The 13,677-nt window shown below is 46.3% G+C and overlaps 1 protein-coding gene across 6 annotated transcripts in view; it reads right to left on the bottom strand.

Moving 5' to 3' along the window:
* Positions 1-13,677, bottom strand: part of TSC22D3 (TSC22 domain family member 3) — a 65,682-nt gene that overhangs the window by 32,047 nt on the left and 19,958 nt on the right. The window lies entirely within an intron of this gene.

Genomic DNA, 13,677 nt, shown 5'->3' on the forward strand with positions numbered 1-13,677 from the left:
AGGTTAACCCAGGTACCCCTAGGCCAAAATTAAATCAATCAGGTGGATTGATTTAATACATGCTCCAGCCATGGGCTGGGGCTAAAGCAGAGGCCACTGGTACTGCTGCCCTGTGCCTTGCTCTCTCTGACATGGCCAACCTTCCAATACTTCCAGCCGCCAACCCTTCACTATAGCCAGTGTGGAAATAGCACACTGTGTTCTGAGATACAGTGACCTGGATATCTGAGAGAAAATCCATTAAAATAAAGAGCTCAGGCTGGGTGTGGTGGTTCATGCCTGTAATCCCAGCATTTGGGGAGGCTGAGGCGGGCAGATCATTTGCAGTCAGGAGTTTGAGACCAGTCTGGCCACCATGGTGAAACCCTGTCTTTACTAAAAATACAAAAATTAGTCAGGTACGGTGGCATGCGCCTATAATCCCAGTTACTCGGGAGGCTGAGGCAGGAGAGTCACTTGAGCCCCGGAGGTAGAGGTTGCAGTGAGCTGAGATCATGCCACTGCCTGGGTGACAGAGCAAGACTCAGTCTCAAAAATCAGTCAATAAATAAAAAAGCTCAGCATCAAAGAAAACCATGCCTACTGCTTTCCATACTTACACACAGGCTGCAAAACCATCTTAACCACCTTTATTCTTGTTCTTGCTGATGACTGATATATATGAAACACTTAGAATGACCTTCTCTTTGGCCTTCCACTCATGAAATTCTGCACCAGGATTCCAGGCAGTTGCAACTACCACCTTATTCCTCCTAATGCCACAGCCCATCATTTTATAGGATATGTTGGTTTGTGCTATTTTGCTTCTGTGGATGTATATCTTTATAATTGTTCTTGAGTGATTTTTCAGTGTGTATCCCATCTCTCTAACTCGACCCAAAGCTTCTGAAGGGTGAGAAGCAAGCTTCTGGTGTTTTTTTTTCTCCCCTCCTCCCTTCTCCTGTGGTACCCAGTACAGTTGTGTGGGCAAGAAGATGTTCTCAATAGTGCTTTTTCAACTCAGTAACAACAACTGAGGAGGCCAGTATAATTTCTGAATTCATCTGCGAAGTGCATCCAGCGATGACGGAAATCTGCAGCTGGATGTATCCGTTGCAGCAAAGAAAGAGCTATTCTTGGCGGGAGGGCCACCCAAAGCCAGCACGTCAGTTGACTTAACCACCCCCTCCCTGTCCCATCTTGATGAAATAACAAATAAGTAGTTGGGACAAGGGTGGGGTGCCTCACACCAAGCAGCCATTAAGCCTAGGAGCTGGACATTCCATTTCCCAACATCCTCTCCTCTGTTTCATCCATTTCTTTGGCAACAGGATTTTAGGCTGCTTTCTAGGTTTCTTTCCGGAAGCGGCTGTCTCCCTGAAATCTGGTCACATGATTGATTACATCAGATCCAGAGTGAGTTATTGTAGGAAGTCATTGGAAAGTAGATATCATGTTTGTTCATTAATGTATATTAACATTTACCTTGTTTGTAGGTTTACCTTTGAGAAGGTATGAGGTGACTGGTTTTGATGGTGGACATAGATTTATGGATGGAAGCCCTGAATAATTAGGAATACTTACTGGCTGGGTGCGGTGGCTCACTCCTGTAATCCCAACACTTTGGGAGGCTGAGGTGGGCGGATTACCTGAGGTTGGGAGTTAGAGACCAGACTGACCAACATGGAGAAACCCTGCTTCTAGTAAAAATATGCAAAATTAGCCGGGCATGGTGCTGTATGCCTGTAATCCCAGCTACCGGGAGGCTGAGGCAGGAGAATCGCTTGAACCCAGGAGGCGGAGGTTGCAGTGAGCTGAGATCACAGCCACTGTACTCCAGCCTGGGCAACAAGAGCGAAACTCTGTCTCAAAAAAAAGAATACTTTACCTAAAATACCCTTCAAATCAGACTGTCTCTAGTTTGTACTTCTCTCTTGCTTTGCAAGTAGCTTTACAGACTGAGTAGGCTGAAATTTTAAATTTCTAACATAAAGAATACAAAGGTAGCCTGCGACCTATATTATAGCTAAAGACTGAGAATTTAGCTAATATCTCTAAAGAGTGAACCACTTACTATTAACCAAGTCATTAATTAGGGTCATGTTTGCACTTCAATTGTCAGTTCCAAACAGCTGTTTGTTTAAACCAAGGTCACTTTAGTTTATTACAGTTATAGCCACTGGTGAGATAATCTGCTTAGATTTCACAAGTATGTGCGAATTGCCTACCTCAGCCCTTATTTTCAGAGAATAAGAGTTCTCTTGAAGGCCTAGGGTCAGACTAAAGATAATAAATGATTTTCCTTCTCAACAGAACTAAAAACAAGGCTTTAATTAATTCACCAAAATTCTAGGATTAAATATCTATATTACATTTCTTGACAATGTTAATCTGTCCAAGGGTGACCCACAGGATTCCCATTGATCCAAGAACAATCTTTAGGCAGACATTTCATTGGCTTGGAGATTGTTTCCCAATCACTGAGCCCTGCAATTCTCACTGGCGGAGTCACCCCTACTTTGTTAGAAGAGACTGCAGGTGGCCTGGGATATGGGGCACCTTTCTCTCTATCTTATGAAACAGAGAAAGGGGGGACACATGGTATGAAATATCTCCCTAAGAAGGAGGAAGCAGAGGCAAAGAACTAAGGAGGTCTGGGAGTGCAGAAAAGGGAAGAGGGGCCAAGACAGTTCTCCAAGGCAGGCCTAAGACTTGAGGACAGTCCAGACATATTCACTCTCACTAGACAGAAAAGACAGACAGACACACACACAGACACAGGCACACACTCACGCATGTACACACACAGGCAGGCACATATACCTCCTTCACATACACCTTGGTCATCCTGACTCTCAAGGAGTACTACTTCCTTATACAGGAGTGGACTCAGATGGAGTCACATACACAAGAACACCAACCCTCACAGATGCTATCCTTCCAGCTGTTTCTTCACAAACACAGGTAGCCCCCCATAAGTATACTTATCATACATTTTTCCCATGCCTTTTTTGCATACAGTGTAACAGATGCTTTTTAGGTATACCCTCATCTTTCTTAAAGTCCCTTCCACCCACTCAAGTCCTGACATATGTACACAGTTACACATACACACATTCATGCGTGTCCTCCTTCCCAACAAAGGCAAAAGGGAGTCTGTGCTCAATAAATTCTTTGTGCTTTCTTCCTTGGTGGATTAAATTTAGAGGAGTGACTGGATAGCTAGGTGAACTGGAGAAATACTTTTTCTAATGGTTCTTAGCATGATGGAAAAGTCCATCAAGGTCATTTGAAATCCCTCACAGAGTTCATTCCCTTGGCCTATAGACAAGACCCCAGCGGCAACCTTTAGTGACTGCCAAAAGCTTCTAAGATTCTTTTAGTCCTGCTATGCTAGCTGACCTTTGCAAAGAATCCTGGGTATTCCGAACTAAGAACATTTAGTATAAGAAACAAAACAAAAACAAAATCTTTCCCTGATGGTTAAGAACAACGTAAAAGTATCTGTCCAAATTAACCTGGCAGGCCTGGCCTGTGGCAAGACGGGGAAAAAAGAAAAGTTAACATGAAAGCCCACTCCCCTGTGTGTCCTCTTGCAGCGTGCTCACTCCCCCTTATCACACACTCCCTGGGACTGCATCTTGTCCCCTGCCAGGCTTACTTTGTTCTGGCCAGAGACGCCTAGAACTGGGAAAAGGACTTTTGGATTTGACTAGAAGGAAGTCATGGATAAGCTTACAAAGAGAATTGGGTCTGTCAGATGTAAGCAGAATGTAGTGAGACATCTAAGTGGTGGGCACTGTGATCTACGCAGTGCAGTCTACATAGAAAACCTAGCGACCAGTGAGCTTTTAGCCAGTCCCGCCAGCCTGCCCATTAAAAAGTTCAAATGTGGCTCGGCTGAAAAGCAATCAGATCTGTTATTGACACTGTTTCATTCTGAATAGCACAGAGGACTAAAGGCTTTCTTTACTTAGTTCATTAGTTAGCTAACAAGCATTTTTCAAGCACCTACTGTGCATGGAGCACTGTCCCAGACACTCGGCTGTTGCTGTTGCTGCTTTGCTATTGAATTTCTAAATACAGGCTGTTGCCAGACATCCAATTTTCTGAGTGCTTGCTCTGACAGGGAACAATGACTAATGAACCAAACATCAGGGAGGGCCCTCTGATCTCCAGCACAGAACATGCCCATAAAGGCAGAGTCTAATTTGTTCAGCAAGCAGCTGCCAATTCTTCTGGGATCTTAATTACCTGGAGCAGTTTATATGGGTGAATCCCCTTGGGAGAGAAACCCTGAACCCTGTCTTTCTCACACCCTATCATACCCCAGGCCCTATAAATGGCTTTAACCCCCAGACACTGCATATGGTCCAAGGTCCAGGCCACAGCAGTTCACCAGACAGGCATTCCAGGCACTGCCCACGGCCTTCTTCACACCCCTGCACACACCCCTTCACATACATGCACACACATGGAGGGAGCAGAATGTCAATAGTGGAAAACTCAATGGACTGCAAGTCAGGAGATAGGGGTTTCAATCCAGCTCTGCTTCTGCTTCTTCTCTGTGTGACGCTGGGCAAGACTTTTTCTATCTCTGGGCTTCTATTTCCACTTCTGGAAAATGAGGAGCTGGACCACATAATCTCTATGAGCCTTTCCAATTCTAGCACTTGAAATTCTGCTCCTCAGATGAAATGAGACTCAATAGAGCTGTGTGACAAGATCAGGTTTGTGGTGTGGGGATGAGATAAGGTAGGGCCAGTGGTCAGCTCAGAAGCCCCAGAAGCCACCATCACAGAAAATGAAAAATCACTGCCTCCTTGGGTCAGCCCTTCCCAAAGTTCCATACTGCTTCTGAAATGGCTCACAAACCAGGCTGATGGATCTGGGGCACAGTGGATCTTCCTCCCTTCTGCCTCATCTCCCTCCCCTGTCATTCCTTTTATAACCCTTGTTCCAATCCTTGTTCCCTTTAACCAGCCCATCAGCTCACACTGACTAGTTCTCTTTAGCAAATTCTTCAGAGAGTACAGTGATTAAATGGTCTCAAGAGTCTCCTGAGTCTGTAAAATGTAAATAACAGCCCCTGCCCTGGCGGCCTTCACAGGCTTTCCAGAGGATCAAATAAGATAAAGTCTGTGAAAGTGCTTTAGAAATTGTCAAGTGCTATGCAAATGCGAGAGATTATCATTAATGATAGGTGGGGAGGCAGGCACATGATGTGAGAAGCAGAGTGCCAACCTGCCTGCTCTGCTTACCATCTTAACTAGGTGAAGGCATTGGCATTGGCATTCTGTAGCCAGCCTGTAGTAGGGACAGTTATTTGCTTAGCATCCTCCCCCACTGGACCCCATCTGCTAGCAGAGGGCAGAGCCAGAGGGAAGAAGAGAAAAGGACAGGACAGGTCAGGCGCGGTGGCTCATATCTGTAATCCAGCACTTTGGGAGGCTGAGGCAGGCTGATCACCTGAGGTCAGGAGTTCAAGACCAGCCTGGCCAACATGGTGAAACTCCGACTCTACTAAAAATAAAAATAAAAATAATTAGCCGGGTGTAGTGGTGGGCACCTGTAATCCCAGCTACTCGGGAGGCTGAGGCAGTAGAATCACTTGAACCTGGAAGGCAGACACTGCAGTGAGCTGAGATCACACCACTGCACTCCAGCCTGGGCAACAGAGTGAGACTCTGTCTCAAAAATGTAAAATTAGAAAGAGAGAGAGAGAAAAGGACAGGAGGACAGGAGGAGGTTAATTCTGATATGGAGAGAGAAAGGCCTAGAGTAGTGATTTTTTTTTAAATAGTGGATACTATTTTTTTTCTTTTTGTAGAGACAGGGTCTCACCAAGTTGCTCAGGCTGATCTCCAACTTTTGGCCTCAAGCGACCCTCCCACTTTGGCCTCCCAAAGCACTGGGATTACAGGCATCAGCCACCATGCTTGGCAGATTTAAAAGAGAATCTCACATAGAAAATTCAATTTATAAAACAGACAAAAGCAGAGGTACTCAGGGTGAAGTTGGGGTAATGGGCATGGTGGCCCACTGGCTGGATCCTGCACTTGCCCTTGAGATCACTCCAGTGGTGCACACTGAAATTGGGAGTGTTGAGCAGGAGCCCTTGCCTAACACCTGGTGCTCCCAGGCATCTCCAGGGGGCAGCCACAGCCTGGACACTGGAGGAGTTGGGGTGCAGGGCACAGAGAAGGAGGGGGAGAATGCTATAAAAGGCAGACAGAGTTACTTACTCAGCAGTTTTATCGAGTGTCTCCACAACAGGCCTACATTCTCTGGTTACCCTAGAGTGGGGTTACAGCTTTGGTAATCAGTACCGGAAGGCCTATTAAAAATGTGGATCCAAACGGGGCATGGTGGCATGCACCTATAGTCCCAGCTATCTGGGAGGCTGAGGCAGGAGGATTGCTTGAGCCCAGGAGTTTGATGCTATTATATGCTATGATTATACCTGTGAATAGCCACTGCACTCCAGCCTGGGCAACACAGCAACATAGTAAAAAAAATGTGGATCCAGAAACGGGTTAAACAAAGCTGTGGGCTAAGTGAACATGGGCAATACTCCGGCTTTCCAGCTTAGTTTTTTTGGTGGTGTGGCAGAGCGGGGAGCAGTTGCTCTGTAGAGTGAGTCTGCTGAAGCAGCACCTTCCACCTGTAGCCCCTCCATGAATAAGCATCCCTGGCATGGTGAGAAGGCAGAGGCCAAAAGGAATTGGCCAGACATCCTCAGGTGGGCTCAGTGGCCAGGCAGGTAGAAACCTGACACCAACCCAGAAGCTGAGCAGAGGAGGAATGCTGGAAGTGGCAGGCAAGACGGCAAAGCGAGGACAAGGACGGAGAGCAAAACTGCACACCCAGCATCACAGGCAAGGGGCATTGGACCTGACCAGGATTAGAGCCCAGAAACAGGAGACAGAACAAGGTGAGAGAGCTGGGGAGTTGGGAGAGGGGGCGGCTGAGAACAGCTCCCTCCTGAAGCACTTGCCCAATTTTCCCATCCTCCCCACCCAAACAGGCTCAGCAACAGGGCACATCTGACTAGGCAGAAACTGATCAGATACTGCAGGTACCAGTTGGAGGCAGGGGTATGTGTGCCCAAGACTTTCACATAGCCAGGAGATGGGTAGTAGCTGACTCCCTGAGGCAGACAGAACAGTGTCAGGGATTTTGTTAAAGTCACAGAAACTGGGAGGATAGAATTATAATTTTAAAGTCACCTTAGAGTAAATTATGCTGGTATTTCTATATTATTAAAGCCATTTGCAAAAGCCCAACATCTTTCTCTAGGAGATTCTTATTCCACATGTGTCTTCCCCTGATTCCTTTTCCACATGTGGTGGCCTAGAGCTACTTCTCAAATTACCCTGAGGTAGCTGCTCCAGAGACATGTTTGCTGTGCCAGGGCTGAGCAGGAAATGGGTAACCCAGAGCAGAGGATCAGCAGCAAAAAGCCATTTGTGCTCGAAGGAAACAAGAGCATTTGGGATTCCAGTGTGCTTGGGTGGAGGGGAAGAGGTCATTATGTTGACCCAGACAGTCTTTGTCCCTGCTCTTCTGGAAGGGAGCAATGGGACCATCTCGGAAAATGAGTTGGATGAGAGAATCACTTGGCGAGGGGTTACTTCCCCTGCGTAAGCTGTGTGAGTACAGACACTGGGAAGGAGGTAGGGAGAGAGGCTCCTGAGGGGCCTAGAGGGGAACAGAACTCAAAGAGGAAAGAAGAGCAAATGAGCCAAAAATAGCTTTGCAACAGACCATTCGGAAGGACTGTAACCCTTACGTTGTAAGTGTTTAGAGTTTCTCCCTTTAATTGAGACTGGTTTTGCTATTACAAGTAACTGCCTCATGCTTGTGTTCTCAGATATTTAAAAAGTCAACTGAGTCAGGTACGGACAAGAGAGGATTTCCAGTTTCTTCCCCAGATCTTCCATAAGTGCCTGCCTGTCTGGTCAGGGGAGGGACCAGAGGCCTAGGTAGAATTCAGCTACTGCTCTGCAGGCTAAACTGGGACTTCACCTAGCCAACATTTTCTCAGTTCCCTCTACTTAAGTCAACCACATTCCCAGGGATGGCCTTACACATAGATGGACAGGGTGGCTGCCTGTATGGTATAATTTGAGGGGATAAAGGTCAAAGGCACTACTACCCAAAAGCTCAACTCTACTTGGCCTGAGCTGAGCCTGCAATCCTCACTTTGCTTACTCTTTTTGAAGGTCCAGGTTTAAATAAAATTGTAACTTGGGAAGGAGAGCACATTCAGCTACTACAAGCTGTTTACACCTCAGCTGGATTCATCATATCACATTAGCATTAGCAGAAAGCAAGGCCTCAAGGCCATGGTTAAGAGGCAGGAGAGCGGAACTTTTTGGAACATGAGCTATCATCCTATAGTTGAGAGTCCTAAGCAGCAGCAGGGGGTAGCATGAAGGAGCTTGTGCTAGAAGGGAGAAGGAGTGAGAAAAGGTAGTATCAAAAACAAAGCCTACACAGTTCACTGTCTGTTTTCTGAGGGATGAGCCTGATTCCACTATCCAAGCTGAAAATGGTTCTGATTTGGCAGCTAGGTTTATGACAAGTGAGATACCATCTCCTCTCCAGACTGAGGCATTTGCCCAGAATTCATATTAACCTTTCCCACATAATACAGGGACCATGTGCTGATGAGGAGAGACTAGGTCTGGAGCCTGGGTGGGATTCACTTTCCCTGCTAAACTTCAAGGCCTAGCATGATCCACCCCTTGCTTCCAGAGGAGAATGGTGAAAGCAGTCATTAGTTCTTTGTTATGGGTGGTGAGTTGTGAGACCTGCCTCCTTGGCCAAGCTCCTGCCCTGGAGACAAAGAACAAGGAAGGGAAGCACAAAGAGGTATGCCTGGAGGCATGGACTTTCCCGTAGCCTGTCTACAACAGTAAGTGGGTGCTCCCAAAGAAGACAGGTTTTGATTTTTCAACTGGGGTCCCTTTGCATTGGAGAGGTTCGGAGGCACCTGGATGCATGAGAGCCCTAAAGATGGAGCACTGCTGCCCAGCTTAGATTCCCCAGAGACACCACTGGAGCCTAATGGGGTTGCCAAGGGAGCTTGTCCGGCAGCCTTGCAGAGGAGAAGGAGCATGAAGAAAAGACTCAGTCCCAGGCTCAGCAAGAGATCCCATAGCCAAGATATGCACAGCAAGCCAAAATGTAAAAATCAGTTCACAAAGATAACAAGAATTGTCTAGACAGAACCCAACTGAGTGAATTTGCTGGTCTCTGTGGGCTGCAGGAACCAGAGAAGCCCCATCCACCCAGGTTGCCACTAGCTTCAATCATGGTGACATGGCATTAGCTGCAAGCCTGTGGCTGGTTCAAGGGTCTGGGACTTGTCCCTGGGCCTCTAACTGCTAGGCCAGGAGCAGTACAAGCCTCTCCTATCCTTCCCTTTACCTACTGCTTGACCGCTGGCAGGGCGCACCTGGACAGCTTGGCTCTGTTTTCTTAAGTGCGTGCTGAGCCAGAGAAGAGAGAGGAGGGAGGATGGCCTCAGAAAAGAGGAAGGGCCAGGATGCTGGCCTCCTGAGGTAGCATAGATTCCTCATGAATACACTGCTGACTATGATAGGTAGCAGTGCTGCTTCTTCCAATTCTAGCACTTCTGGGAGTCATTTCTCAGCTCACACTTCCCTCCTGTGACAGATGCATAAATCCTTGGCTGAAGAGGCTGCCATGCCCCTTCCTGTCTCAGATGTGATTTTCCTCAGATGAATTGCGCCACCTCCTTCAGACTCACACAGGTCAGATGATCAGACCAGGCATTGTTATACAGCCATCAGGTTACGGTGAGGAGGAAGAAGGGAACTATCGATTTCCTGGAAACTCCTTGGATCTGTCTCCCCAAGTCAAACTAGGTACCATTATGCAGGTTCCTTAGGTATTCATGGACAAATCCACAGCATACAGAAGCATATGGCATATTCCAAAGACACACAGAAATTACTTCTGTATGCTTGAGAATCAACTCCCAATTATTTCTAGGTGGATTTTCCACTTTGTGAAATAGCAGTGGCAATGCTTGGTCTCAGCTTAGCTTCTCCCTACTTCCAGTTTCTTCTAGTTTCTGTATACTGCAGGGGTGGTAAGCTTATTTTCATAGCAGCCCAAATAATTAAGAAGGTAGATCTACTAAAAAAATTAGAACCATGGTGCAATTTCTTTCCTTTCTCCTTTCCTTCCTCCTTCCCTCCCTCCCTCCTTCTTCTGTCCCTCCCTCCCTCCTTCTTCTGTCCCTCCCTCCCTCCTTCTTCCTTCCCTCCCTCCCTCCCCCTTCCTCTCTCCCTCCCTCCCTTCCTTCCTCTTTCTCTCTCTCCCCTTCTTTCACTTCTTCTCCCTATCCTTCTCTCTCCTCTCTCTCTTTCTTTCTTTCTTGATGGAGTCTCACTCTCTTGCCTAGGCTGGAGTGTAGTGGTGTGATCTTGGCTCACTGCAACCTCCACCTCCCAGGTTCAAGCAATTCTCCTGTCTCAATCTCCTGAGTAGCTGGGATTACAGGCAAGTGTCACTACACCCAGCTATTTTTTTTTTTTTTTTTGTATTTTTAGTAGAGATGGGGTTTCACTATGCTGGCCAGGCTGGTCTCGAACTCTTGACCTCATGATATGCTCACCTCGGCCTCCCAAACACTGGGATTACAAGCATGAGCCACTGCACCTGGCCCACCGTGGTTCAATTTCAAAGCTAGCTAGACATGATTTTTCACCTACATTATCTCTTATTTTGGATTATCTATGCCACATGTCCTATGTTACCCCAGCCATGTGAAACTCAGCCACACTTGGATTTGGAATCCATGTGTGAGTGGGTAATTTATTTTTGAAAGAACTTTCTTTATGTGCTACTTGGACTAGTGTCAAGGTGATCCTGCACCCCCGAGTTCCAGAAACTAGCTAGAAGGTGGGTGGGGGCAACCTGCAATTTTGTGATTGCTATGAATAATCCACAAAGTGTATAATGAATATAGGAATAATCAAAACTCTACCTAGATACAAGAATGGGGCTATGTGGGTAGGCAGCTAACAGCAGAGGCTGCAATGAATCGCTAGCACACAATTTAAATCATTAAGGAACAAGCATGAGCCGGGATGCTCTAAATAGGAAAGAAGCATGTAGGAACTATGAGGTCATCTTCCTTCTCTATTCCATGGTCATTGGTCACTAATGAAATCTTATACATCTCCGGTTTCCTGTGAAACAGCTAGCTCAGAAGGTTAGTGCAGGTGATTGGGTCCTCTGCAGTACAGTTAACCCATTTATAACAGAGGTTGCAAATTGTTTTTCATTAAAAATCAGACCTTGGCAATGACCTTGAGCAGTAGGATATAAATAACTCTCACAAGCTTAGCATTCCAATAATGGAACACTAGGCATAAATGGGTTAATTTTGCTCCTTTCCTAACCTGCCATCTTACAAATGTGTGTCACTTATCAGAGGATGGATTGGGGTGATTGGCTGAAGACCAAAGCTTTTATGCCACAATCTCAGCTGTTACAGAATGAAATCTTTGGTCATGGCTTGAACAGTATCTAAAAGATGGAGAAATGCAAGCTAATTCAAAGTTTTTTCCTTTTTTAAAAAAATGGATTTAGCTAATTTGGAAAAGAAGGCTGAAAAGGGACAGGATAACAATTTAAACAAATTAAATGTATTAAGCATAGGAAAGCTGGAGGACAGAATTAGGAGGAATAATGTCAGAGAGCAGAGGATGTTAGACACTGGAATGTATGACAAAAGGACTTTGTGGTATTTCCTTACTTGGAGGGGTCTGATGATCAACTGTCTCTGTTTGAGGCTTTTGCTATAGATTGTTCAAGGGACTGGCCAACATAGGAAAGACATGCAAGGCTCCTGAGTGTAATCCAGCCAGAAGGCAGACCCAGAACCTTCATCGCCTTTCTGCTTCCCACCAGGGATCATCTTCGTGAAATCCACAAGGTGAGCCCTGGGAAGAAGCAGAACTAATAATCATGTTTTGTATCACAGGGAATGGGAGGAATAAGTTGACCAAACGTATTTACACACAGCCTATCACAAACTCCTGGTAGAAGTGGGAACCCTCATGTATAGTCCGATTTTGTACACATTTTCCACCAAACTTTGTCCGAATCTGTCCGGAAATCAGAGCAAGTCCATGTGAAATTGCCACAGTGACAGATTTCCTGTCCTACTGTGGCTTTGTGCATTCAAAGAAATATTGTAACCTCTTGACTTGCTTCCTGGAAATACCTCCCTTAATGTGGGTTGAATAAAGCCCATGAACAATGCCAAGAGAAATCAATGGAGGCTGGTGAGGACAGACCCACCAATTCTCCAGTGCCTATTTCCCCATGTCTGCCAGGAGCGTGGTAGAGACAATGCCATCAACCAAGGGAAAAGCCTGCTGCTAATCTGGAGTGTTGAGTGTCATGGGGCAGAGCAGGACACTGGGGATACAAAAATAGCAGGTTGTTCTTACACTTGGAAGAAGGCTGTCAGAAGGGGACTTGAAGCTAGGTATACACGGAAAAGACCATCTCAGACCGTACTGTATGGCTCCTGTTACATATCCTCTGGCCCCTCTTACCACACGTCTGCTAACACACAGTGTAGTAGCATGTCCTTGACTCCAGTTACTTGTCAAGATTTTTGTCGTATCTGATTATTGTTATTTACTTTATATTTACTGTAAATTAACTTTAAGCAGATTCTCTTTTTACAAAAATGCCTCATCCTTAGAAATAATATTTTTTGAAATCATGGAGTGTGTTAGCTATATTTTCCCAATACATGTTAAATAAATAAATAGCTATAAAAATAGAAAAACAAAGTTAGTCCACGTACCACCTAAAATCATCTTGCACACCACCAGCGTATGTTTACCACACTTGGGGAAACAGTGCTCTCTGTATAATGCACACAGATGGTCCCCATCGCCAACAAGCACGGCTTTATTTCCTTCTCCAATGTAAAGCCGTCAGGGCTTTAGACTGCTCCAAAAGGCCAGGATACGGTCCTGAGCCTGGCTCCCCCCCTCCTTCCTCTCAGGGCCAGGGCACTGGCCGTTATTATTTTTCTCCTTTCAGGTGACAACCCCAGCCAAAGCTGGGGTTTGCAACAGAACACAGAGCCCTTATTCCTGATCAAGTGTTCCTTCCCTCGAGCTATTTCCCTTGCCGAGAATTCCACACTAGACTTCACTCAAGTCGGCCAGTGTCCTCTGTGGAGTGGACTTCCTCTGCCTTGGCCCCAGGGGTTGCATCAGTTAGAGTGTCCCATGCCCACATCAGTAACCTGATGATCGCCCTGTTCACACCGAGCTCACATAGGCCCCTTGAAACATGTGGTGCCCTCAACTGGGAACTCGGTCTTCCCCGGGAAGCCAGGGCCACTCCCCGCATCCTAGAGCCTGCTCCCAGGTGTTCAGGAGGCAAAAGAGGCCTCAAGTGGGAACAGGAAAGGAGGAACCAAAGCATTCTGCAGGCAAGATGCGTGCTGATTTTGACTAAACAGACGGACAGTCTAACAATCAGGACTGACCAACAAGGGAAGCGGCTTGTATGCAGACCATCTTTGAGCCAAGGAGGCATGGCCACCCTCTGGGAGTGCTTTAGAAGAGATTCTTTTTGCAGCTGGGAAGTTAAGGTCTTTCTGTGACAACATATTTTGTTGTTGTTTAA

Source organism: Callithrix jacchus, chromosome X, assembly GCF_049354715.1.
Source record: "Callithrix jacchus isolate 240 chromosome X, calJac240_pri, whole genome shotgun sequence".
NCBI lineage: Eukaryota > Metazoa > Chordata > Mammalia > Primates > Cebidae > Callithrix > Callithrix jacchus.